The sequence below is a fragment of the Phalangium opilio genome, unplaced genomic scaffold (genome assembly GCF_054372755.1).
Source record: "Phalangium opilio isolate 3A_F unplaced genomic scaffold, DU_Popi_V2 ptg000106l_1, whole genome shotgun sequence".
Lineage (NCBI taxonomy): Eukaryota > Metazoa > Arthropoda > Arachnida > Opiliones > Phalangiidae > Phalangium > Phalangium opilio.
The window spans coordinates 4,458,365-4,484,018 of NW_028324208.1; the positions used below are offsets into that span (position 1 = coordinate 4,458,365).

The 25,654-nt window shown below is 43.0% G+C and overlaps 26 non-coding genes across 26 annotated transcripts; all 26 read right to left on the reverse strand.

The window, feature by feature from the left end:
• Positions 1 to 5,257: 5,257 nt before the first annotated feature.
• On the reverse strand, positions 5,258 to 5,330 carry TRNAM-CAU (transfer RNA methionine (anticodon CAU)). The gene has a single exon. It is a non-coding gene; the product is annotated as a tRNA-Met (tRNA).
• A 619-nt stretch (positions 5,331 to 5,949) lies between these two features.
• TRNAV-CAC (transfer RNA valine (anticodon CAC)) lies at positions 5,950 to 6,022 on the reverse strand. The gene has a single exon. It is a non-coding gene; the product is annotated as a tRNA-Val (tRNA).
• A 620-nt stretch (positions 6,023 to 6,642) lies between these two features.
• TRNAM-CAU (transfer RNA methionine (anticodon CAU)) lies at positions 6,643 to 6,715 on the reverse strand. Its single transcript has one exon. It is a non-coding gene; the product is annotated as a tRNA-Met (tRNA).
• A 619-nt stretch (positions 6,716 to 7,334) lies between these two features.
• TRNAV-CAC (transfer RNA valine (anticodon CAC)) lies at positions 7,335 to 7,407 on the reverse strand. The gene has a single exon. It is a non-coding gene; the product is annotated as a tRNA-Val (tRNA).
• A 620-nt stretch (positions 7,408 to 8,027) lies between these two features.
• On the reverse strand, positions 8,028 to 8,100 carry TRNAM-CAU (transfer RNA methionine (anticodon CAU)). Its single transcript has one exon. It is a non-coding gene; the product is annotated as a tRNA-Met (tRNA).
• Positions 8,101 to 8,580: 480 nt separating this feature from the next.
• On the reverse strand, positions 8,581 to 8,653 carry TRNAM-CAU (transfer RNA methionine (anticodon CAU)). Its single transcript has one exon. It is a non-coding gene; the product is annotated as a tRNA-Met (tRNA).
• Positions 8,654 to 9,272: 619 nt separating this feature from the next.
• On the reverse strand, positions 9,273 to 9,345 carry TRNAV-CAC (transfer RNA valine (anticodon CAC)). Its single transcript has one exon. It is a non-coding gene; the product is annotated as a tRNA-Val (tRNA).
• A 758-nt stretch (positions 9,346 to 10,103) lies between these two features.
• TRNAM-CAU (transfer RNA methionine (anticodon CAU)) lies at positions 10,104 to 10,176 on the reverse strand. Its single transcript has one exon. It is a non-coding gene; the product is annotated as a tRNA-Met (tRNA).
• Positions 10,177 to 10,656: 480 nt separating this feature from the next.
• On the reverse strand, positions 10,657 to 10,729 carry TRNAM-CAU (transfer RNA methionine (anticodon CAU)). Its single transcript has one exon. It is a non-coding gene; the product is annotated as a tRNA-Met (tRNA).
• A 619-nt stretch (positions 10,730 to 11,348) lies between these two features.
• Positions 11,349 to 11,421, reverse strand: TRNAV-CAC (transfer RNA valine (anticodon CAC)). The gene has a single exon. It is a non-coding gene; the product is annotated as a tRNA-Val (tRNA).
• A 620-nt stretch (positions 11,422 to 12,041) lies between these two features.
• TRNAM-CAU (transfer RNA methionine (anticodon CAU)) lies at positions 12,042 to 12,114 on the reverse strand. The gene has a single exon. It is a non-coding gene; the product is annotated as a tRNA-Met (tRNA).
• A 204-nt stretch (positions 12,115 to 12,318) lies between these two features.
• Positions 12,319 to 12,391, reverse strand: TRNAM-CAU (transfer RNA methionine (anticodon CAU)). Its single transcript has one exon. It is a non-coding gene; the product is annotated as a tRNA-Met (tRNA).
• A 619-nt stretch (positions 12,392 to 13,010) lies between these two features.
• TRNAV-CAC (transfer RNA valine (anticodon CAC)) lies at positions 13,011 to 13,083 on the reverse strand. The gene has a single exon. It is a non-coding gene; the product is annotated as a tRNA-Val (tRNA).
• A 620-nt stretch (positions 13,084 to 13,703) lies between these two features.
• TRNAM-CAU (transfer RNA methionine (anticodon CAU)) lies at positions 13,704 to 13,776 on the reverse strand. Its single transcript has one exon. It is a non-coding gene; the product is annotated as a tRNA-Met (tRNA).
• A 204-nt stretch (positions 13,777 to 13,980) lies between these two features.
• Positions 13,981 to 14,053, reverse strand: TRNAM-CAU (transfer RNA methionine (anticodon CAU)). Its single transcript has one exon. It is a non-coding gene; the product is annotated as a tRNA-Met (tRNA).
• Positions 14,054 to 14,672: 619 nt separating this feature from the next.
• On the reverse strand, positions 14,673 to 14,745 carry TRNAV-CAC (transfer RNA valine (anticodon CAC)). The gene has a single exon. It is a non-coding gene; the product is annotated as a tRNA-Val (tRNA).
• A 479-nt stretch (positions 14,746 to 15,224) lies between these two features.
• TRNAM-CAU (transfer RNA methionine (anticodon CAU)) lies at positions 15,225 to 15,297 on the reverse strand. Its single transcript has one exon. It is a non-coding gene; the product is annotated as a tRNA-Met (tRNA).
• Positions 15,298 to 16,055: 758 nt separating this feature from the next.
• On the reverse strand, positions 16,056 to 16,128 carry TRNAV-UAC (transfer RNA valine (anticodon UAC)). The gene has a single exon. It is a non-coding gene; the product is annotated as a tRNA-Val (tRNA).
• A 617-nt stretch (positions 16,129 to 16,745) lies between these two features.
• TRNAV-UAC (transfer RNA valine (anticodon UAC)) lies at positions 16,746 to 16,818 on the reverse strand. The gene has a single exon. It is a non-coding gene; the product is annotated as a tRNA-Val (tRNA).
• A 341-nt stretch (positions 16,819 to 17,159) lies between these two features.
• Positions 17,160 to 17,231, reverse strand: TRNAM-CAU (transfer RNA methionine (anticodon CAU)). The gene has a single exon. It is a non-coding gene; the product is annotated as a tRNA-Met (tRNA).
• Positions 17,232 to 17,711: 480 nt separating this feature from the next.
• TRNAV-UAC (transfer RNA valine (anticodon UAC)) lies at positions 17,712 to 17,784 on the reverse strand. Its single transcript has one exon. It is a non-coding gene; the product is annotated as a tRNA-Val (tRNA).
• Positions 17,785 to 18,540: 756 nt separating this feature from the next.
• TRNAM-CAU (transfer RNA methionine (anticodon CAU)) lies at positions 18,541 to 18,613 on the reverse strand. The gene has a single exon. It is a non-coding gene; the product is annotated as a tRNA-Met (tRNA).
• A 1,451-nt stretch (positions 18,614 to 20,064) lies between these two features.
• Positions 20,065 to 20,137, reverse strand: TRNAM-CAU (transfer RNA methionine (anticodon CAU)). The gene has a single exon. It is a non-coding gene; the product is annotated as a tRNA-Met (tRNA).
• A 2,284-nt stretch (positions 20,138 to 22,421) lies between these two features.
• On the reverse strand, positions 22,422 to 22,494 carry TRNAM-CAU (transfer RNA methionine (anticodon CAU)). Its single transcript has one exon. It is a non-coding gene; the product is annotated as a tRNA-Met (tRNA).
• A 2,284-nt stretch (positions 22,495 to 24,778) lies between these two features.
• On the reverse strand, positions 24,779 to 24,851 carry TRNAV-UAC (transfer RNA valine (anticodon UAC)). Its single transcript has one exon. It is a non-coding gene; the product is annotated as a tRNA-Val (tRNA).
• Positions 24,852 to 25,192: 341 nt separating this feature from the next.
• Positions 25,193 to 25,265, reverse strand: TRNAV-UAC (transfer RNA valine (anticodon UAC)). The gene has a single exon. It is a non-coding gene; the product is annotated as a tRNA-Val (tRNA).
• Between the last annotated feature and the right edge of the window lie 389 nt (positions 25,266 to 25,654).

Genomic DNA, 25,654 nt, shown 5'->3' on the forward strand with positions numbered 1-25,654 from the left:
TGTCTGGGATATTCAAGATGCGCATGAGCAGCATGATCCATCGACCACAGAAGCGACTATATTCGAAACGGTTGTAAACGGTGCCTTACCAGAATATAGCCGCGAGTTACGAAACGTACCGGACGGGAAAAAGACAATCCAAGAACTCTTACGTGTCGGACGTGTAGTAACCATGGATTTAGACAAAGCCGCAGCTTTATACGGTTCGCGAAATGACACTAAAGCTAAGACGGAGCCAAAACCGCTGGAAAACCGAAATGAAAACGCGGAATCGCGCACCTCGCGCCTGTCGACCCTCGAAAAACAATTGGTCAAGGAACAGAAATGTTTCTCGTGCCAGAAAATCGGTCATAAGCGAGTTGATTGTCCAGAAAAAGCAAGCCTAAAGAGACTGTCCGAAATTTATGGGAAAGATTGTCAGCATGTTTCGGTATTAATAAACAGCATCGAAAAGATTGCCTTTATCGATTCCGGTGCCACATACTCAGCTATATCTGAAACCGAGTTAGCCAGCTTTGGGAAAACCGTTAATGACGTCACTCCATGGCGTAAAAATAGTATGACTCCAGCGATTGGTCCTGAAGTTGTACCACTGGGTACCTGTGCCATGGAGCTTTGTATACAGGGAGTTTCCAAATACATTGATTTTGCCGTTCTTCGGAATTTTAATACACCGGTTCTTTTGGGTCAAGATTTTATAAAAGGCTTTGGATTTGTTGTCTTGCCAAATAGCAATGTTTACGCTTTTGAGTCGAATCTAAATTGTAGGTGGCCCCTACACTCGTTTGAGCCCAAAGATCAAAGCCCAATAACTAACAATGTACCACCTGGTAAGATGAAACAGGCTATTGAGAAAAGCCAGCCGCAACTTAAAAAGGTTTTAGAGACCTTTAAAGATGTGGTTTCGTCCGGAAGGCTAGGCCATGTCACTGAGATTAAACACAAGGAATCTACAGGAGACGCCAGACCTATAAAATGTCGGCCCTATCCTTACTCGCCATCAAAACGAGCTGAAATCAGGCGACAAATGCAGGATATGTTGGAAGCAGACATAATAGAACCCTGTAGTTCGCCTTGGGCCTCGCCGGTCGTCCTTGTGACGAAAAAGGAAGGAACGTTCCGACTTTGCGTCGATTATCGGCAGCTAAACGCCATTTCATCTGACGACGCATACCCCATGCCATCCATCCCAGATATCTTTGACTGCCTGAAAGGTGCAAAGTACTTTAGTCGGATTGACTTAAGGTCAGGCTATTGGCAGGTAGACCTGGATGAAAACTCTCGAGACAAGTGCGCCTTTGTTACTGCAGAAGGGCAATTTCGTTTCAAAAGGATGCCATTCGGGTTAAAAACAGCTCCCATGACTTTTCAGCGACTAATGAATAAAGTGTTGGCAAATTGCCGCGACTTCGCGTGCGTCTATTTAGATGATATTCTCATTTTTAGCTCCACGGTCGAGGAACATTTACAACACCTCGAAACAATCCTCGGAACACTAAGAAAAGCAAACTTAACCTGCAATTTAGAAAAATGCAGTTTCTTTCAAGAGCAGATCTACTTTTTGGGATTTGTAGTATCGGCAGAAGGAATTCAAACTGATCCTGAAAAGGTCAATGCCATTAGAAACTTTCCGGCGCCCTTGACTCAAACCGCCATAAGATCATTTTTGGGGTTGGTTAACTTTTATCGCTCGTATATAGCCAACATGTCGGATATAGCAAGACCCCTCTTTCGGCTTTTAAAGAAAAACGTTCCATGGAGATGGGAAAAAAGCGAAGCGGATGCTTTTGAGCGCCTTAAACAAGAACTCATTAAGAGCGCCGTATTAGCTTTCCCGGACGTAACAAAGCCATACATTTTACAAACCGATGCCTCGCAAACCGGGATCGGGGCTGTTTTATTGCAAACAGACGAGATCAGAAAAGAACGAGTCGTCGCGTTCACAAGTTATACTCTGAAACCCGCCGAACAACGATATCACGCGACAGAGAGAGAGCTATTGGCTGTAGTCATAGCAGTAACGAAGTTTCGGAATTATTTGGATGGAAAAACGTTCACTCTCCGAACCGATAATAAAGCCTTAATGTGGATGCATAGGATGAGAGACGTAAATAGCCGACTCGTAAGGTGGGCTTTACTTCTTCAAGAATTCAGTTTTGTTGTTGAGCATGTCGCTGGGAAAAACAACATCGTCCCTGACGCTATTTCCAGAGCGGAATACAGTGATGCGGGAAAGGGTGCCGCCCCCTTTGATGTAGACGATGAGAAGATATTCGTCCCAGAAACAGCACATGCAGTAACTCGTTTGACACTTCTTGCGGTTCAAGAAGAAGAAAAGAAAGAATTCGACACCTTACCAGCCCTGACACCGGAAATTTTACGTGATCATCAAAATGACGACGTTCGTATACGTCGCATTACAGACTTCTTGAATCACGGTACACTACCAGACGCCGGACCGTTAGCCCGCTCGATTCGTAAAAGAGCCGCATTTTATCTGCTATGCGATTCAATCCTCTATCACGCGGAGAATACAATTAACACGGAACCAACATGGGTACCGTGTATCCCTCTCTCTTTACGCGAAACTGTTCTTGGATTGCTTCATGACGATCCGTCCGTGGGTCATCTCGGTGTCGCGAAAACCATTTATCGTGCGCGACAGCGTTGTTATTGGGATGGAATGGTTCGCGACGTGAAAACGTTCGTTTTATCTTGCGATATTTGTCAAAAAAGTAAACCGCGACACGAGAAGCCCGCCGGCTTTTTACAGCCTATCGAGCCAACCGGTCCAGGAGAAGTCTACAGCATAGACTTAGTCGGACCATTACCAAATAGCGCGAAACAATTCGTTTTTATCTTAGTAATCGTCGACACGTTTACTAAATGGCTTGAAGCGTATCCGCTACGTCGCGCCACTGCCACCGCTGTACGTAAACTCAGCTTTGAGCACATGTGCCGGTACGGTGTTCCGCGAATCATAATTTCTGACAACGGTAGTCAGTTTACTTCACGCGTGTTTACGGGCATGTGCGAAGCAAGCGGTATCGCGCACCATACAACCTCAGTCTACCACCCTCAAAGCAATATGGTCGAGAGATACAACAGATCTCTGAAACAAATCCTTCGCATCTACGCGCATGACGCGCACCGACAATGGGCCGTTCGTTTGCCGCAAGCTGTGCTCGCGTTGAATTCTGCTGTAAACTCTACAACCGGCTACCCACCAGCAAAACTTATGTTCGGGCGTCATTTACGCCTACCGGTGGATAACAAGCTCGCGCAGCTGCCCGCTAGACCACTTGCAATGCAAGAATATGTCGATAAAATAGAGGAGACAATGAAGGAAATGGAAAAGAGGGTCCGAGAAAATATCGCGCGCGCACAAAAACGTCAAAAACGTAACTATGATCGCCGCCGCCGAGCGGTGGACATAAAAGTTGGGGATTTGGTCCTGGTTCAGGCACATCCTCAATCATCGAAAGACGATGGTATCACAGCCAAGCTGGCGGTTCTTTATTTGGGGCCGTACAAAGTTGTGGACACCGCGGGTGACCTTGCATTTCGTTTGGAAGACGGAAATGGTAAACCCGCTGGTACTCAGCACGTGTATAACTTGAAGTTATATACCAAGAGGCTGGAAACGTCCACATTGGACAGCAAGCAAGCTGGTAAACCCACCAGTCCAGCAAACCAGCAGGCCACGCGCGTCTTACGACCCAAAACCCGCATTGACTATGCCAAACTTGCTGGCGTTCGGTTTTAATAAACTTGCACTCCTTTCCGAAAAATATCTAATGTATATATGTATATAATAATTCCAGTTGTTTTGTTTTGAAGTACCTCCTGTGTGTGTGTACATTTTTAGTGTATTTTGTTTTTGTTCTGATATATCTTGTATTCAACTATTTTTCCCTCCTTTTATATTGTTTTCTTGTTTAGAGATTGACTAGTTCACTAGGGTAGAAGAGATACCAGTGCTAGACACATGCCGATGCCCCACCTTAATCATTTGCCAGGGCAGCCCATGTTTGGGAATGATTTAGGTTATTTGTTTAAGTCCACTAGAATAGATAAGGTCTAGAGCTCTAACACAAGCCATTATGCATTCAGATTATTTGCCAGTATGATCTGTCTCATATTTTTCTTAGCCATTTTAGTTATCAGGTCTAAATATTAGATCCAGGGTTGCTTTGTTGTTTTTATTGTCGTTCATATAGCTTAGTGGAGGGGGATGTAACGATCAGAACCGTGCCACAGACCCTTTTCTTTCGTGTCAGTGCCCCTTTTGTTTTTCATCCCGTTGTAAACTTTTATTACCATGCTAAAAGCCCCTTTTCGATAGAAACCTCTTCGCTCTTCTACTGACCTTCGCTCGATGTATCCCCTATGTTGTTATAAGCCTATATTGCGAGTTTTATTGTTTCTTATTTTGTATTGGGGAGGGAGTTCGCTCTTGGATGCCGATCCATGTAGTCGCGCTCTCCTTTCTCCGTTTTTGGTTTATATTGATTAAACGTATTTTTCCATATTATTTTTGCCTCTTCATTTAAACTTTTTCATAATGTCCCGGGCTTGGGCTGTCACCCCCATACGGGCCATTACAAAGCGGACGTGATAACCACTACACCATAGATACTTAGTAATACTGAGTTTTCCAAGAGACCTAGCTTATTTTTATGCCCAATCACAATGGTCAAAATATGTTTCTACCAGGGCTCGAACCTGGGACCTTCCGCGTATGAAGCGGACGTGATAACCACTACAACATAGATACGTAGTAATGCTGAGTTTTCCAAGAAACCTAGCTTATTTTTTGCCTATTCACGATGGACAAAATATGTATCTAACATGGGCTCGATCTTGGAACCTTCCGCGTGTGAAGCGGACGTGATAACCACTACACCATAGATACGTTGTAACACTGAGTTTTCCAAGAGATCTAGCTTATTTTTATGCCAAATCACGATGGACAAAACATTTATCTACCAGGGCCCGAACTTTGGAACTTCCGCTTGTGAAGCGGACGTGATACCCACTACACCATAGATACGTAGTAATGTTGAGTTTTCCAAGAGACCTAGCTTATTTTTATGCCCAATCACGATGGTCAAAATATGTATCTAACATGGGCTCGATCTTGGAAACTTCCGCGTGTGAATCCGACGTGATAACCACTACACCATAGATACTTAGTAATACTGAGTTTTCCAAGAGACCTAGCTTATTTTTTTGCCCAATCACGATGGTCAAAATATGTATCTACCAGGGCTCGAACCTGGGACCTTCCGCGTATGAAGCGGACGTGATAACCACTACACCATAGATACGTAGTAATGCTGAGTTTTCCAAGAAACCTAGCTTTTTTTTGCCTATTCACGATGGACAAAATATGTATCTAACATGGGCTCGATCTTGGAACCTTCCGCGTGTGAAGCGGACGTGATAACCACTACACCATAGATACTTAGTAATCCTGAGTTTTCCAAGAGACCTATCTTATTTTTATGCCCAATCACGATGGTCAAAATATGTATCTAACATGGGCTCGATCTTGCAACATTCCGCGTGTGAAGCGGACGTGCTAACAACTACACCATAGATACTTAGTAATACTGAGTTTTCCATGAGACCTAGCTTATTTTTATGCCCAATCACGATGGTCAAAATATGTATCTAACATGGGCTCGATCTTGGAAACTTCCGCGTGTGAATCGGACGTGATACCCACTACACCATAGATACGTTGTAACACTGAGTTTTCCAAGAGACCTAGCTTATTTTTATGCCCAATCACGATGGTCAAAATATGTATCTAACATGGGCTCGATCTTGGAACCTTCCGCGTGTGAAGCGGACGTGATACAAACTACACCATAGATACTTAGTAATACTGACTTTTCCAAGAGACCTAGGTTATTTTTATGCCCAATCACGATGATCAAAATATGTATCTACCAGGGCCCGAACTTGGGACCTTCCGCTTGTGAAGCGGACGTGATAACCACTACACCATAGATACGTAATAATGATGAGTTTTCCAAGAGACCTAGCTTGATTTTATGCCCAATCACGATGGTCAAAATATGTATCTAACATGGGCTCGATCTTGCAACCTTCCGCGTGTGAAGCGGACGTGATAACCACTACACCATAGATACGTAGTAATGCTGAGTTTTCCAAGAGACCTAGCTTGATTTTATGCCCAATCACGATGGTCAAAATATGTATCTAACATGGGCTCGATCTTGCAACCTTCCGCGTGTGAAGCGGACGTGATAACCACTACACCATAGATACGTTGTAACACTGAGTTTTCCAAGAGATCTAGCTTATTTTTATGCCAAATCACGATGGACAAAACATTTATCTACCAGGGCCCGAACTTTGGACCTTCCGCTTGTGAAGCGGACGTGATACCCACTACACCATAGATACGTAGTAATGTTGAGTTTTCCAAGAGACCTAGCTTATTTTTATGCCCAATCACGATGGTCAAAATATGTATCTAACATGGGCTCGATCTTGGAAACTTCCGCGTGTGAATCCGACGTGATAACCACTACACCATAGATACTTAGTAATACTGGGTTTTCCAAGAGACCTAGCTTATTTTTTTGCACAATCACGATGGTCAAAATATGTATCTACCAGGGCTCGAACCTGGGACCTTCCGCGTATGAAGCGGACGTGTTAACCACTACACCATAGATACGTAGTAATGCTGAGTTTTCCAAGAAACCTAGCTTTTTTTTGCCTATTCACGATGGACAAAATATGTATCTAACATGGGCTCGATCTTGGAACCTTCCGCGTGTGAAGCGGACGTGATAACCACTACACCATAGATACTTAGTAATCCTGAGTTTTCCAAGAGACCTATCTTATTTTTATGCCCAATCACGATGGTCAAAATATGTATCTAACATGGGCTCGATCTTGCAACATTCCGCGTGTGAAGCGGACGTGCTAACAACTACACCATAGATACTTAGTAATACTGAGTTTTCCATGAGACCTAGCTTATTTTTATGCCCAATCACGATGGTCAAAATATGTATCTAACATGGGCTCGATCTTGGAAACTTCCGCGTGTGAATCGGACGTGATACCCACTACACCATAGATACGTTGTAACACTGAGTTTTCCAAGAGACCTAGCTTATTTTTATGCCCAATCACGATGGTCAAAATATGTATCTAACATGGGCTCGATCTTGGAACCTTCCGCGTGTGAAGCGGACGTGATACAAACTACACCATAGATACTTAGTAATACTGACTTTTCCAAGAGACCTAGGTTATTTTTATGCCCAATCACGATGATCAAAATATGTATCTACCAGGGCCCGAACTTGGGACCTTCCGCTTGTGAAGCGGACGTGATAACCACTACACCATAGATACGTAATAATGATGAGTTTTCCAAGAGACCTAGCTTGATTTTATGCCCAATCACGATGGTCAAAATATGTATCTAACATGGGCTCGATCTTGCAACCTTCCGCGTGTGAAGCGGACGTGATAACCACTACACCATAGATACGTAGTAATGCTGAGTTTTCCAAGAGACCTAGCTTGATTTTATGCCCAATCACGATGGTCAAAATATGTATCTAACATGGGCTCGATCTTGCAACCTTCCGCGTGTGAAGCGGACGTGATAACCACTACACCATAGATACGTTGTAACACTGAGTTTTCCAAGAGATCTAGCTTATTTTTATGCCAAATCACGATGGACAAAACATTTATCTACCAGGGCCCGAACTTTGGACCTTCCGCTTGTGAAGCGGACGTGATACCCACTACACCATAGATACGTAGTAATGTTGAGTTTTCCAAGAGACCTAGCTTATTTTTATGCCCAATCACGATGGTCAAAATATGTATCTAACATGGGCTCGATCTTGGAAACTTCCGCGTGTGAATCCGACGTGATAACCACTACACCATAGATACTTAGTAATACTGGGTTTTCCAAGAGACCTAGCTTATTTTTTTGCACAATCACGATGGTCAAAATATGTATCTACCAGGGCTCGAACCTGGGACCTTCCGCGTATGAAGCGGACGTGTTAACCACTACACCATAGATACGTAGTAATGCTGAGTTTTCCAAGAAACCTAGCTTTTTTTTGCCTATTCACGATGGACAAAATATGTATCTAACATGGGCTCGATCTTGGAACCTTCCGCGTGTGAAGCGGACGTGATAACCACTACACCATAGATACTTAGTAATACTGAGTTTTCCAAGAGACCTATCTTATTTTTATGCCCAATCACGATGGTCAAAATATGTATCTAACATGGGCTCGATCTTGCAACATTCCGCGTGTGAAGCGGACGTGCTAACAACTACACCATAGATACGTTGTAACACTGAGTTTTCCAAGAGACCTAGCTTATTTTTATTCCCCATCACGATGGTCAAAATATGTATCTAACATGGGCTCGATCTTGAAACCTTCCGCGTGTGAAGCGGACGTGATACCCACTACACCATAGATACTTAGTAATACTGAGTTTTCCAAGAGACCTAGCTTATTTTTTTGCCCAATCACGATGGTCAAAATATGTATCTACCAGGGCTCGAACCTGGGACCTTCCGCGTATGAAGCGGACGTGATAACCACTACACCATAGATACGTAGTAATGCTGAGTTTTCCAAGAAACCGAGCTTTTTTTTGCCTATTCACGATGGACAAAATATGTATCTAACATGGGCTCGATCTTGGAACCTTCCGCGTGTGAAGCGGACGTGATAACCACTACACCATAGATACTTAGTAATACTGAGTTTTCCAAGAGACCTATCTTATTTTTATGCCCAATCACGATGGTCAAAATATGTATCTAACATGGGCTCGATCTTGCAACATTCCGCGTGTGAAGCGGACGTGCTAACAACTACACCATAGATACTTAGTAATACTGAGTTTTCCAGGAGACCTAGCTTATTTTTAAGCCCAATCACGATGGTCAAAATATGTATCTAACATGGGCTCGATCTTGGAAACTTCCGCGTGTGAATCGGACGTGATACCCACTACACCATAGATACGTTGTAACACTGAGTTTTCCAAGAGACTTAGCTTATTTTTATGCCCAATCACGATGGTCAAAATATGTATCTAACATGGGCTCGATCTTGGAACCTTCCGCGTGTGAAGCGGACGTGATACAAACTACACCATAGATACTTAGTAATACTGACTTTTCCAAGAGACCTAGCTTATTTTTATGCCCAATCACGATGATCAAAATATGTATCTACCAGGGCCCGAACTTGGGACCTTCCGCTTGTGAAGCGGACGTGATAACCACTACACCATAGATACGTAATAATGATGAGTTTTCCAAGAGACCTAGCTTGATTTTATGCCCAATCACGATGGTCAAAATATGTATCTAACACGGGCTCGATCTTGCAACCTTCCGCGTGTGAAGCGGACGTGATAACCACTACACCATAGATACGTAGTAATGCTGAGTTTTCCAAGAGACCTAGCTTGATTTTATGCCCAATCACGATGGTCAAAATATGTATCTAACATGGGCTCGATCTTGCAACCTTCCGCGTATGAAGCGGACGTGATAACCACTACAACATAGATACGTAGTAATACTGAGTTTTCCAAGAAACCTAGCTTATTTTTTGCCTATTCACGATGGACAAAATATGTATCTAACATGGGCTCGATCTTGGAACCTTCCGCGTGTGAAGCGGACGTGATAACCACTACACCATAGATACGTTGTAACACTGAGTTTTCCAAGAGATCTAGCTTATTTTTATGCCAAATCACGATGGACAAAACATTTATCTACCAGGGCCCGAACTTTGGAACTTCCGCTTGTGAAGCGGACGTGATACCCACTACACCATAGATACGTATTAATGTTGAGTTTTCCAAGAGACCTAGCTTATTTTTATGCCACATCACGATGGTCAAAATATGTATCTAACATGGGCTCGATCTTGGAAACTTCCGCGTGTGAATCCGACGTGATAACCACTACACCATAGATACTTAGTAATACTGAGTTTTCCAAGAGACCTAGCTTATTTTTTTGCACAATCACGATGGTCAAAATATGTATCTACCAGGGCTCGAACCTGGGACCTTCCGCGTATGAAGCGGACGTGTTAACCACTACACCATAGATACGTAGTAATGCTGAGTTTTCCAAGAAACCTAGCTTTTTTTTGCCTATTCACGATGGACAAAATATGTATCTAACATGGGCTCGATCTTGGAACCTTCCGCGTGTGAAGCGGACGTGATAACCACTACACCATAGATACTTAGTAATACTGAGTTTTCCAAGAGACCTATCTTATTTTTATGCCCAATCACGATGGTCAAAATATGTATCTAACATGGGCTCGATCTTGCAACATTCCGCGTGTGAAGCGGACGTGCTAACAACTACACCATAGATACGTTGTAACACTGAGTTTTCCAAGAGACCTAGCTTATTTTTATGCCCAATCACGATGGTCAAAATATGTATCTAACATGGGCTCGATCTTGAAACCTTCCGCGTGTGAAGCGGACGTGATACCCACTACACCATAGATACTTAGTAATACTGAGTTTTCCAAGAGACCTAGCTTATTTTTTTGCCCAATCACGATGGTCAAAATATGTATCTACCAGGGCTCGAACCTGGGACCTTCCGCGTATGAAGCGGACGTGATAACCACTACACCATAGATACGTAGTAATGCTGAGTTTTCCAAGAAACCTAGCTTTTTTTTGCCTATTCACGATGGACAAAATATGTATCTAACATGGGCTCGATCTTGGAACCTTCCGCGTGTGAAGCGGACGTGATAACCACTACACCATAGATACTTAGTAATACTGAGTTTTCCAAGAGACCTATCTTATTTTTATGCCCAATCACGATGGTCAAAATATGTATCTAACATGGGCTCGATCTTGCAACATTCCGCGTGTGAAGCGGACGTGCTAACAACTACACCATAGATACTTAGTAATACTGAGTTTTCCAGGAGACCTAGCTTATTTTTATGCCCAATCACGATGGTCAAAATATGTATCTAACATGGGCTCGATCTTGGAAACTTCCGCGTGTGAATCGGACGTGATACCCACTACACCATAGATACGTTGTAACACTGAGTTTTCCAAGAGACCTAGCTTATTTTTATGCCCAATCACGATGGTCAAAATATGTATCTAACATGGGCTCGATCTTGGAACCTTCCGCGTGTGAAGCGGACGTGATACAAACTACACCATAGATACTTAGTAATACTGACTTTTCCAAGAGACCTAGCTTATTTTTATGCCCAATCACGATGATCAAAATATGTATCTACCAGGGCCCGAACTTGGGACCTTCCGCTTGTGAAGCGGACGTGATAACCACTACACCATAGATACGTAATAATGATGAGTTTTCCAAGAGACCTAGCTTGATTTTATGCCCAATCACGATGGTCAAAATATGTATCTAACATGGGCTCGATCTTGCAACCTTCCGCGTGTGAAGCGGACGTGATAACCACTACACCATAGATACGTAGTAATGCTGAGTTTTCCAAGAGACCTAGCTTGATTTTATGCCCAATCACGATGGTCAAAATATGTATCTAACATGGGCTCGATCTTGCAACCTTCCGCGTGTGAAGCGGACGTGATAACCACTACACCATAGATACGTTGTAACACTGAGTTTTCCAAGAGATCTAGCTTATTTTTATGCCAAATCACGATGGACAAAACATTTATCTACCAGGGCCCGAACTTTGGACCTTCCGCTTGTGAAGCGGACGTGATACCCACTACACCATAGATACGTAGTAATGTTGAGTTTTCCAAGAGACCTAGCTTATTTTTATGCCCAATCACGATGGTCAAAATATGTATCTAACATGGGCTCGATCTTGGAAACTTCCGCGTGTGAATCCGACGTGATAACCACTACACCATAGATACTTAGTAATACTGAGTTTTCCAAGAGACCTAGCTTATTTTTTTGCACAATCACGATGGTCAAAATATGTATCTACCAGGGCTCGAACCTGGGACCTTCCGCGTATGAAGCGGACGTGTTAACCACTACACCATAGATACGTAGTAATGCTGAGTTTTCCAAGAAACCTAGCTTATTTTTATGCCCAATCACGATGGTCAAAATATGTATCTAACATGGGCTCGATCTTGAAACCTTCCGCGTGTGAAGCGGACGTGATACCCACTACACCATAGATACTTAGTAATACTGAGTTTTCCAAGAGACCTAGCTTATTTTTTTGCCCAATCACGATGGTCAAAATATGTATCTACCAGGGCTCGAACCTGGGACCTTCCGCGTATGAAGCGGACGTGATAACCACTACACCATAGATACGTAGTAATGCTGAGTTTTCCAAGAAACCTAGCTTTTTTTTGCCTATTCACGATGGACAAAATATGTATCTAACATGGGCTCGATCTTGGAACCTTCCGCGTGTGAAGCGGACGTGATAACCACTACACCATAGATACTTAGTAATACTGAGTTTTCCAAGAGACCTATCTTATTTTTATGCCCAATCACGATGGTCAAAATATGTATCTAACATGGGCTCGATCTTGCAACATTCCGCGTGTGAAGCGGACGTGCTAACAACTACACCATAGATACTTAGTAATACTGAGTTTTCCAGGAGACCTAGCTTATTTTTATGCCCAATCACGATGGTCAAAATATGTATCTAACATGGGCTCGATCTTGGAAACTTCCGCGTGTGAATCGGACGTGATACCCACTACACCATAGATACGTTGTAACACTGAGTTTTCCAAGAGACCTAGCTTATTTTTATGCCCAATCACGATGGTCAAAATATGTATCTAACATGGGCTCGATCTTGGAACCTTCCGCGTGTGAAGCGGACGTGATACAAACTACACCATAGATACTTAGTAATACTGACTTTTCCAAGAGACCTAGCTTATTTTTATGCCCAATCACGATGATCAAAATATGTATCTACCAGGGCCCGAACTTGGGACCTTCCGCTTGTGAAGCGGACGTGATAACCACTACACCATAGATACGTAATAATGATGAGTTTTCCAAGAGACCTAGCTTGATTTTATGCCCAATCACGATGGTCAAAATATGTATCTAACATGGGCTCGATCTTGCAACCTTCCGCGTGTGAAGCGGACGTGATAACCACTACACCATAGATACGTAGTAATGCTGAGTTTTCCAAGAGACCTAGCTTGATTTTATGCCCAATCACGATGGTCAAAATATGTATCTAACATGGGCTCGATCTTGCAACCTTCCGCGTGTGAAGCGGACGTGATAACCACTACACCATAGATACGTTGTAACACTGAGTTTTCCAAGAGATCTAGCTTATTTTTATGCCAAATCACGATGGACAAAACATTTATCTACCAGGGCCCGAACTTTGGACCTTCCGCTTGTGAAGCGGACGTGATACCCACTACACCATAGATACGTAGTAATGTTGAGTTTTCCAAGAGACCTAGCTTATTTTTATGCCCAATCACGATGGTCAAAATATGTATCTAACATGGGCTCGATCTTGGAAACTTCCGCGTGTGAATCCGACGTGATAACCACTACACCATAGATACTTAGTAATACTGAGTTTTCCAAGAGACCTAGCTTATTTTTTTGCACAATCACGATGGTCAAAATATGTATCTACCAGGGCTCGAACCTGGGACCTTCCGCGTATGAAGCGGACGTGTTAACCACTACACCATAGATACGTAGTAATGCTGAGTTTTCCAAGAAACCTAGCTTATTTTTATGCCCAATCACGATGGTCAAAATATGTATCTAACATGGGCTCGATCTTGAAACCTTCCGCGTGTGAAGCGGACGTGATACCCACTACACCATAGATACTTAGTAATACTGAGTTTTCCAAGAGACCTAGCTTATTTTTTTGCCCAATCACGATGGTCAAAATATGTATCTACCAGGGCTCGAACCTGGGACCTTCCGCGTATGAAGCGGACGTGATAACCACTACACCATAGATACGTAGTAATGCTGAGTTTTCCAAGAAACCTAGCTTTTTTTTGCCTATTCACGATGGACAAAATATGTATCTAACATGGGCTCGATCTTGGAACCTTCCGCGTGTGAAGCGGACGTGATAACCACTACACCATAGATACTTAGTAATACTGAGTTTTCCAAGAGACCTATCTTATTTTTATGCCCAATCACGATGGTCAAAATATGTATCTAACATGGGCTCGATCTTGCAACATTCCGCGTGTGAAGCGGACGTGCTAACAACTACACCATAGATACTTAGTAATACTGAGTTTTCCAGGAGACCTAGCTTATTTTTATGCCCAATCACGATGGTCAAAATATGTATCTAACATGGGCTCGATCTTGGAAACTTCCGCGTGTGAATCGGACGTGATACCCACTACACCATAGATACGTTGTAACACTGAGTTTTCCAAGAGACCTAGCTTATTTTTATGCCCAATCACGATGGTCAAAATATGTATCTAACATGGGCTCGATCTTGGAACCTTCCGCGTGTGAAGCGGACGTGATACAAACTACACCATAGATACTTAGTAATACTGACTTTTCCAAGAGACCTAGCTTATTTTTATGCCCAATCACGATGATCAAAATATGTATCTACCAGGGCCCGAACTTGGGACCTTCCGCTTGTGAAGCGGACGTGATAACCACTACACCATAGATACGTAATAATGATGAGTTTTCCAAGAGACCTAGCTTGATTTTATGCCCAATCACGATGGTCAAAATATGTATCTAACATGGGCTCGATCTTGCAACCTTCCGCGTGTGAAGCGGACGTGATAACCACTACACCATAGATACGTAGTAATGCTGAGTTTTCCAAGAGACCTAGCTTGATTTTATGCCCAATCACGATGGTCAAAATATGTATCTAACATGGGCTCGATCTTGCAACCTTCCGCGTATGAAGCGGACGTGTTAACCACTACACCATAGATACGTAGTAATGCTGAGTTTTCCAAGAAACCTAGCTTTTTTTGCCTATTCACGATGGACAAAATATGTATCTAACATGGGCTCGATCTTGGAACCTTCCGCGTGTGAAGCGGACGTGATAACCACTACACCATAGATACTTAGTAATACTGAGTTTTCCAAGAGACCTAGCTTATTTCTATGCCCAATCACGATGGTCAAAATATGTATCTACCAGGGCTCGAACCTGGGACCTTCCGCGTATGAAGCGGACGTGATAACCACTACACCATAGATACGTAGTAATGCTGAGTTTTCCAAGAAACCTAGCTTATTTTTTGCCTATTCACGATGGACAAAATATGTATCTAACATGGGCTCGATCTTGGAACCTTCCGCGTGTGAAGCGGACGTGATAACCACTACACCATAGATACGTTGTAACACTGAGTTTTCCAAGAGATCTAGCTTATTTTTATGCCCAATCACGATGGTCAAAATATGTATCTAACATGGGCTCGATCTTGGAACCTTCCGCGTGTGAAGCGGACGTGATACCCACTACACCATAGATGCTTAGTAGTACTGACTTTTCCAAGAGACCTAGCTTATTTTTATGCCCAATCACGATGATCAAAATATGTATCTACCAGGGCCCGAACTTGGGATCTTCCGCTTGTGAAGCGGACGTGATAACCACTACACCATAGATAAGTAGTAATGCTGAGTTTTCCAAGAGACCTAGCTTGATTTTATGCCCAATCACGATGGTCAAAATATGTATCTAACATGGGCTCGATCTTGCAACCTTCCGCGTGTGAAGCGGACGTGATAACCACTACACCATAGATACGTAGTAATGCTGAGTTTTCCAAGAGACCTAGCTTGATTTTATGCCCAATCACGATGGTCAAAATATGTATCTAACATAGGCTCGATCTTGCAACCTTCCGCGTGTGAAGCGGACGTGATAACCACAACACCATAGATACTTAGTAATACTGAGTTTTCCAAGAGACCTTGCTTATTTTTTTGCACAATCACGATGGTCAAAATATGTATCTACCAGGGCTCGAATCTGGGACCTTCCGCGTGTAAAGCGGACGTGATAACCACTACACCATAGATACGTATTAATGCTGAGTTTTCCAAGAGACCTAGCTTATTTTTATGCCCAATCACGATGGTCAAAATATGTATCTAACATGGGCTCGATCTTGGAACCTTCCGCGTGTGCAGCGGACGTGATACCCACTACACCATAGATACTTACTAATACTGAGTTTTCCAAGAGACCTAGCTTATTTTTATGCCCAATCACGATGGTCAAAATATGTATCTACCAGGGCCCGAACTTGGGACCTTCCGCTTGGGACGACGTGATAACCACTACACCATAGATACGTAGTAATGCTGAGTTTTCCAAGAGACCTAGCTTGATTTTATGCCCAATCACGATGGTCAAAATATGTATCTAACATGGGCTCGATCTTGCAACATTCCGCGTGTGAAGCGGACGTGATAACAACTACACCATAGATACTTAGTAATACTGAGTTTTCCAGGAGACCTAGCTTATTTTTATGCCCAATCACGATGGTCAAAATATGTATCTAACATGGGCTCGATCTTGGAAACTTCCGCGTGTGAATCGGACGTGATACCCACTACACCATAGATACGTTGTAACACTGAGTTTTCCAAGAGACCTAGCTTATTTTTTTGCACAATCACGATGGTCAAAATATGTATCTACCAGGGCTCGAATCTGGGACCTTCCGCGTGTAAAGCGGACGTGATAACCACTACACCATAGATACGTAGTAACACTGAGTTTTCCAAGAGATCTAGCTTATTTTTATGCCAAATCACGATGGACAAAACATGTATCTACCAGGGCCCGAACTTGGCACCTTCCGCTTGTGAAGCGGACGTGATAACCAATACACCATAGATACGTAGTAAGCTGAGTTTTCCAAGAGACCTTGCTTATTTTTATGCCCAATCACGATGGTCAAAATATGTATCTAACATGGGCTCGATCTTGGAACCTTCCGCGTGTGAAGCGGACGTGATACCCACTACACCATAGATACTTAGTAATACTGAGTTTTCCAAGAGACCTTGCTTATTTTTATGCCCAATCACGATGGTCAAAATATGTATCTCCAGGGCTCGAACCTGGGACCTTCCGCGTATGAAGCGGACGTGATAACCACTACACCATAGATACGTAGTAATGCTGAGTTTTCCAAGAAACCTAGCTTATTTTTTGCCTATTCACGATGGACAAAATATGTATCTAACATGGGCTCGATCTTGGAACCTTCCGCGTGTGAAGCGGACGTGATAACCACTACACCATAGATACGTTGTAACACTGAGTTTTCCAAGAGACCTAGCTTATTTTTATGCCAAATCACGATGAACAAAACATGTATCTACCAGGGCCCGAACTTGGGACCTTCCGCTTGTAAAGCGGACGTGATAACCACTACACCATAGATACGTAGTAATGCTGAGTTTTCCAAGAGACCTAGCTTGATTTTATGCCCAATCACGATGGTCAAAATATGCATCTAACATGGGCTCGATCTTGCAACCTTCCGCGTGTGAAGCGGACGTGATAACCACTACACCATAGATACTTAGTAATACTGAGTTTTCCAAGAGACCTAGCTTATTTTTTTGCACAATCACGATGGTCAAAATATGTATGTACCAGGGCTCGAACCTGGGACCTTCCGCGTGTAAAGCGGACGTGATAACCACTACACCATATATACTTAGTAATACTGAGTTTTCCAAGAGATCTAGCTTATTTTTATGCCCAATCACGATGGTCAATATATGAATCTACCAGGACTCGAACCTGGGACTTTCCGCGTATGAAGCGGACGTGATAACCACTACACCATACATACGTAGTAATGCTGACTTTTCCAAGAAACCTAGCTTATTTTTTGCCCATTCACGATGGACAAAATATTTATCTAACATGGGCTCGATCTTGGAACCTTCCGCGTATGAAGCGGACGTGATAACCACTACACCATAGATACGTAGTAATGCTGAGTTTTCCAAGAAACCTAGCTAATTTTTTGCCAATTCACGATGGACAAAATATGTATCTAACATGGGCTCGATCTTGGAACCTTCCGCGTGTGAAGCGGACGTGATAACCACTACACTATAGATACTTAGTAATACTGAGTTTTCCAAGAGATCTAGCTTATTTTTATGCCAAATCACGATGGACAAAACATGTATCTACCAGGGCCCGAACTTGGGACCTTCCGCTTGTGAAGCGGACGTGATAACCACTAGACCATAGATACGTAGTAATGCTGAGTTTTCCAAGAGACCTAGCTTATTTTTATGCCCAATCACGATGGTCAAAATATGTATCTAACATGGGCTCGATCTTGGAACCTTCCGCGTGTGAAGCGGACGTCATACCCACTACACCATAGATACTTAGTAATACTGAGTTTTCCAAGAGACCTAGCTTATTTTTATGCCCAATCACGATGGTCAAAATATGTATCTATCAGGACTCGAACCTGGGACCTTCCGCGTATGAAGCGGACGTGATAACCACTACACCATACATACGTTGTTATGCTGACTTTTCCAAGAAACCTAGCTTATTTTTTGCCCATTCACGATGGACAAAATATTTATCTAACATGGGCTCGATCTTGGAAACTTCCGCGTATGAAGCGGACGTGATAACCACTACACCATAGATACGTAGTAATGCTGAGTTTTCCAAAAGACCTTGCTTATTTTTATGCCCAATCACGATGGTGAAAATATGTATCTAACATGGGCTCGATCTTGGAACCCTCCGCGTGTGAAGCGGACGTGATAACCACTACACCATAGATACGTTGTAACACTGAGTTTTCGAAGAGATCTAGCTTATTTTTATGCCAAATCACGATGGACAAAACATTTATCTACCAGGGCCCGAACTTGGGACCTTCCGCTTGTGAAGCGGACGTGATACCCACTACACCATAGATACGTAGTAATGTTGAGTTTTCCAAGAGACCTAGCTTATTTTTATGCCCAATCACGATGGTCAAAATATGTATCTAACATGGGCTCGATCTTGGAAACTTCCGCGTGTGAATCGGACGTGATACCCACTACACCATAGATACGTTGTAACACTGAGTTTTCCAAGAGACCTAGCTTATTTTTATGCCCAATCACGATGGTCAAAATATGTATCTAACATGGGCTCGATCTTGGAACCTTCCGCGTGTGAAGCGGACGTGATAACCACTACACCATAGATACGTTGTAACACTGAGTTTTCCAAGAGATCTAGCTTATTTTTATGCCAAATCACGATGGACAAAACATTTATCTACCAGGGCCCGAACTTGGGACCTTCCGCTTGTGAAGCGGACGTGATACCCACTACACCATAGATACGTAGTAATGTTGAGTTTTCCAAGAGACCTAGCTTATTTTTATGCCCAATCACGATGGTCAAAATATGCATCTAACATGGGCTCGATCTTGGAAACTTCCGCGTGTGAATCGGACGTGATACCCACTACACCATAGATACGTAGTAATGCTGAGTTTTCCAAGAGACCTAGCTTGATTTTATGCCCAATCACGATGTTCAAAATATGTATCTAACATGGGCTCGATCTTGCAACCTTCCGCGTGTGAAGCGGACGTGATAACCACTACACTATAGATACTTAGTAATACTGAGTTTTCCAAGAGATCTAGCTTATTTTTATGCCAAATCACGATGGACAAAACATGTATCTACCAGGGCCCGAACTTGGGACCTTCCGCTTGTGAAGCGGACGTGATAACCACTAGACCATAGATACGTAGTAATGCTGAGTTTTCCAAGAGACCTAGCTTATTTTTATGCCCAATCACGATGGTCAAAATATGTATCTAACATGGGCTCGATCTTGGAACCTTCCGCGTGTGAAGCGGACGTCATACCCACTACACCATAGATACTTAGTAATACTGAGTTTTCCAAGAGACCTAGCTTATTTTTATGCCCAATCACGATGGTCAAAATATGTATCTATCAGGACTCGAACCTGGGACCTTCCGCGTATGAAGCGGACGTGATAACCACTACACCATACATACGTTGTTATGCTGACTTTTCCAAGAAACCTAGCTTTTTTTTTGCCCATTCACGATGGACAAAATATTTATCTAACATGGGCTCGATCTTGGAAACTTCCGCGTATGAAGCGGACGTGATAACCACTACACCATAGATACGTAGTAATGCTGAGTTTTCCAAAAGACCTTGCTTATTTTTATGCCCAATCACGATGGTGAAAATATGTATCTAACATGGGCTCGATCTTGGAACCCTCCGCGTGTGAAGCGGACGTGATAACCACTACACCATAGATACGTTGTAACACTGAGTTTTCGAAGAGATCTAGCTTATTTTTATGCCAAATCACGATGGACAAAACATTTATCTACCAGGGCCCGAACTTGGGACCTTCCGCTTGTGAAGCGGACGTGATACCCACTACACCATAGATACGTAGTAATGTTGAGTTTTCCAAGAGACCTAGCTTATTTTTATGCCCAATCACGATGGTCAAAATATGTATCTAACATGGGCTCGATCTTGGAAACTTCCGCGTGTGAATCGGACGTGATACCCACTACACCATAGATACGTTGTAACACTGAGTTTTCCAAGAGACCTAGCTTATTTTTATGCCCAATCACGATGGTCAAAATATGTATCTAACATGGGCTCGATCTTGGAACCTTCCGCGTGTGAAGCGGACGTGATAACCACTACACCATAGATACGTTGTAACACTGAGTTTTCCAAGAGATCTAGCTTATTTTTATGCCAAATCACGATGGACAAAACATTTATCTACCAGGGCCCGAACTTGGGACCTTCCGCTTGTGAAGCGGACGTGATACCCACTACACCATAGATACGTAGTAATGTTGAGTTTTCCAAGAGACCTAGCTTATTTTTATGCCCAATCACGATGGTCAAAATATGTATCTAACATGGGCTCGATCTTGGAAACTTCCGCGTGTGAATCGGACGTGATACCCACTACACCATAGATACGTTGTAACACTGAGTTTTCCAAGAGACCTAGCTTATTTTTATGCCCAATCACGATGGTCAAAATATGTATCTAACATGGGCTCGATCTTGGAACCTTCCGCGTGTGAAGCGGACGTGATAACCACTACACCATAGATACGTAGTAATGCTGAGTTTTCCAAGAGACCTAGCTTGATTTTATGCCCAATCACGATGGTCAAAATATGTATCTAACATGGGCTCGATCTTGCAACCTTCCGCGTGTGAAGCGGACGTGATAACCACTACACCATAGATACTTAGTAATACTGAGTTTTCCAGGAGACCTAGCTTATTTTTATGCCCAATCACGATAGTCAAAATATGTATCTAACATGGGCTCGATCTTGGAAACTTCCGCGTGTGAATCGGACGTGATACCCACTACACCATAGATACGTTGTAACACTGAGTTTTCCAAGAGACCTAGCTTATTTTTATGCCCAATCACGATGGTCAAAATATGTATCTAACATGGACTCGATCTTGGAACCTTCCGCGTGTGAAGCGGACGTGATAACCACTACACCATAGATACGTTGTAACACTGAGTTTTCGAAGAGATCTAGCTTATTTTTATGCCAAATCACGATGGACAAAACATTTATCTACCAGGGCCCGAACTTGGGACCTTTCGCTTGTGAAGCGGACGTGATACCCACTACACCATAGATACGTAGTAATGTTGAGTTTTCCAAGAGACCTAGCTTATTTTTATGCCCAATCACGATGGTCAAAATATGTATCTAACATGGGCTCGATCTTGGAACCTTCCGCGTGTGAAGCGGACGTGATACCCACTACACCATAGATACGTAGTAATGTTGAGTTTTCCAAGAGACCTAGCTTATTTTTATGCCCAATCACGATGGTCAAAATATGTATCTAACATGGACTCGATCTTGGAACCTTCCGCGTGTGAAGCGGACGTGATAACCACTACACTATAGATACTTAGTAATACTGAGTTTTCCAAGAGATCTAGCTTATTTTTATGCCAAATCACGATGGACAAAACATGTATCTACCAGGGCCCGAACTTGGGACCTTCCGCTTGTGAAGCGGACGTGATAACCACTAGACCATAGATACGTAGTAATGCTGAGTTTTCCAAGAGACCTAGCTTATTTTTATGCCCAATCACGATGGTCAAAATATGTATCTAACATGGGCTCGATCTTGGAACCTTCCGCGTGTGAAGCGGACGTCATACCCACTACACCATAGATACTTAGTAATACTGAGTTTTCCAAGAGACCTAGCTTATTTTTATGCCCAATCACGATGGTCAAAATATGTATCTATCAGGACTCGAACCTGGGACCTTCCGCGTATGAAGCGGACGTGATAACCACTACACCATACATACGTTGTTATGCTGACTTTTCCAAGAAACCTAGCTTATTTTTTGCCCATTCACGATGGACAAAATATTTATCTAACATGGGCTCGATCTTGGAAACTTCCGCGTATGAAGCGGACGTGATAACCACTACACCATAGATACGTAGTAATGCTGAGTTTTCCAAAAGACCTTGCTTATTTTTATGCCCAATCACGATGGTGAAAATATGTATCTAACATGGGCTCGATCTTGGAACCCTCCGCGTGTGAAGCGGACGTGATAACCACTACACCATAGATACGTTGTAACACTGAGTTTTCGAAGAGATCTAGCTTATTTTTATGCCAAATCACGATGGACAAAACATTTATCTACCAGGGCCCGAACTTGGGACCTTCCGCTTGTGAAGCGGACGTGATACCCACTACACCATAGATACGTAGTAATGTTGAGTTTTCCAAGAGACCTAGCTTATTTTTATGCCCAATCACGATGGTCAAAATATGTATCTAACATGGGCTCGATCTTGGAAACTTCCGCGTGTGAATCGGACGTGATACCCACTACACCATAGATACGTTGTAACACTGAGTTTTCCAAGAGACCTAGCTTATTTTTATGCCCAATCACGATGGTCAAAATATGTATCTAACATGGGCTCGATCTTGGAACCTTCCGCGTGTGAAGCGGACGTGATAACCACTACACCATAGATACGTTGTAACACTGAGTTTTCCAAGAGATCTAGCTTATTTTTATGCCAAATCACGATGGACAAAACATTTATCTACCAGGGCCCGAACTTGGGACCTTCCGCTTGTGAAGCGGACGTGATACCCACTACACCATAGATACGTAGTAATGTTGAGTTTTCCAAGAGACCTAGCTTATTTTTATGCCCAATCACGATGGTCAAAATATGTATCTAACATGGGCTCGATCTTGGAAACTTCCGCGTGTGAATCGGACGTGATACCCACTACACCATAGATACGTTGTAACACTGAGTTTTCCAAGAGACCTAGCTTATTTTTATGCCCAATCACGATGGTCAAAATATGTATCTAACATGGGCTCGATCTTGGAACCTTCCGCGTGTGAAGCGGACGTGATAACCACTACACCATAGATACGTAGTAATGCTGAGTTTTCCAAGAGACCTAGCTTGATTTTATGCCCAATCACGATGGTCAAAATATGTATCTAACATGGGCTCGATCTTGCAACCTTCCGCGTGTGAAGCGGACGTGATAACCACTACACCATAGATACTTAGTAATACTGAGTTTTCCAGGAGACCTAGCTTATTTTTATGCCCAATCACGATAGTCAAAATATGTATCTAACATGGGCTCGATCTTGGAAACTTCCGCGTGTGAATCGGACGTGATACCCACTACACCATAGATACGTTGTAACACTGAGTTTTCCAAGAGACCTAGCTTATTTTTATGCCCAATCACGATGGTCAAAATATGTATCTAACATGGACTCGATCTTGGAACCTTCCGCGTGTGAAGCGGACGTGATAACCACTACACCATAGATACGTTGTAACACTGAGTTTTCGAAGAGATCTAGCTTATTTTTATGCCAAATCACGATGGACAAAACATTTATCTACCAGGGCCCGAACTTGGGACCTTTCGCTTGTGAAGCGGACGTGATACCCACTACACCATAGATACGTAGTAATGTTGAGTTTTCCAAGAGACCTAGCTTATTTTTATGCCCAATCACGATGGTCAAAATATGTATCTAACATGGGCTCGATCTTGGAACCTTCCGCGTGTGAAGCGGACGTGATACCCACTACACCATAGATACGTAGTAATGTTGAGTTTTCCAAGAGACCTAGCTTATTTTTATGCCCAATCACGATGGTCAAAATATGTATCTAACATGGACTCGATCTTGGAACCTTCCGCGTGTGAAGCGGACGTGATAACCACTACACCATAGATACGTTGTAACACTGAGTTTTCGAAGAGATATAGCTTATTTTTATGCCAAATCACGATGGACAAAACATTTATCTACCAGGGCCCGAACTTGGGACCTTTCGCTTGTGAAGCGGACGTGATACCCACTACACCATAGATACGTAGTAATGTTGAGTTTTCCAAGAGACCTAGCTTATTTTTATGCCCAATCACGATGGTCAAAATATGTATCTAACATGCGCTCGATCTTGGAACCTTCCGCGTGCGAAGCGAACGTGATAACCACTTCACCATAGAAACTTAGTGATACTGAGTTTTCCAAGAGGCCTAGCTTATTTTTATGCCCAAACAATATGGTCAAAATATGTATCTACCAGGGCTCGAACCTGGGACCTTCCGCGTGTAAAGCGGACGTGATAACCACTACACCACAGATACGTAGTAACACTGAGTTTTCCAAGAGATCTAGCTTATTTTTATGCCCAATCACGATGGTCAAAATATGTATCTGACATGCGCTCGATCTTGGAACCTTCCGCGTGTGAAGCGGACGTGATACCCACTACACCATAGATACTTAGTAATACTGAGTTTTCCAAGAGGCCTAGCTTATTTTTATGCCCAAACAATATGGTCAAAATACGTATCTACCAGGGCTCGAACCTGGGACATTCCGCGTATGAAGCGGACGTGATAACCACAACACCATAGCTACGTAGTAAAGCCGAGTTTTCCAAGAATTCTAGCTTATTTTTTCCCAATTCACGATGGACAAAATATGTATCTACCAGGGCTCGAACCTGGGACCTTCCGCGTGTAAAGCGGACGTGATAACCACTACACCACAGATACGTAGTAACACTGAGTTTTCCAAGAGATCTAGCTTATTTTTATGCCAAATCATGATGGACAAAACGTGTATCTAACATGGCCTCGATCTTGGAAACTTCCGCGTGTGAATCGGACGTGATACCCACTACACCATAGATACGTTGTAACACTGAGTTTTCCAAGAGACCTAGCTTATTTTTATGCCCAATCACGATGGTCAAAATATGTATCTAACATGGACTCGATCTTGGAACCTTCCGCGTGTGAAGCGGACGTGATAACCACTACACCATAGATACGTTGTAACACTGAGTTTTCGAAGAGATCTAGCTTATTTTTATGCCAAATCACGATGGACAAAACATTTATCTACCAGGGCCCGAACTTGGGACCTTTCGCTTGTGAAGCGG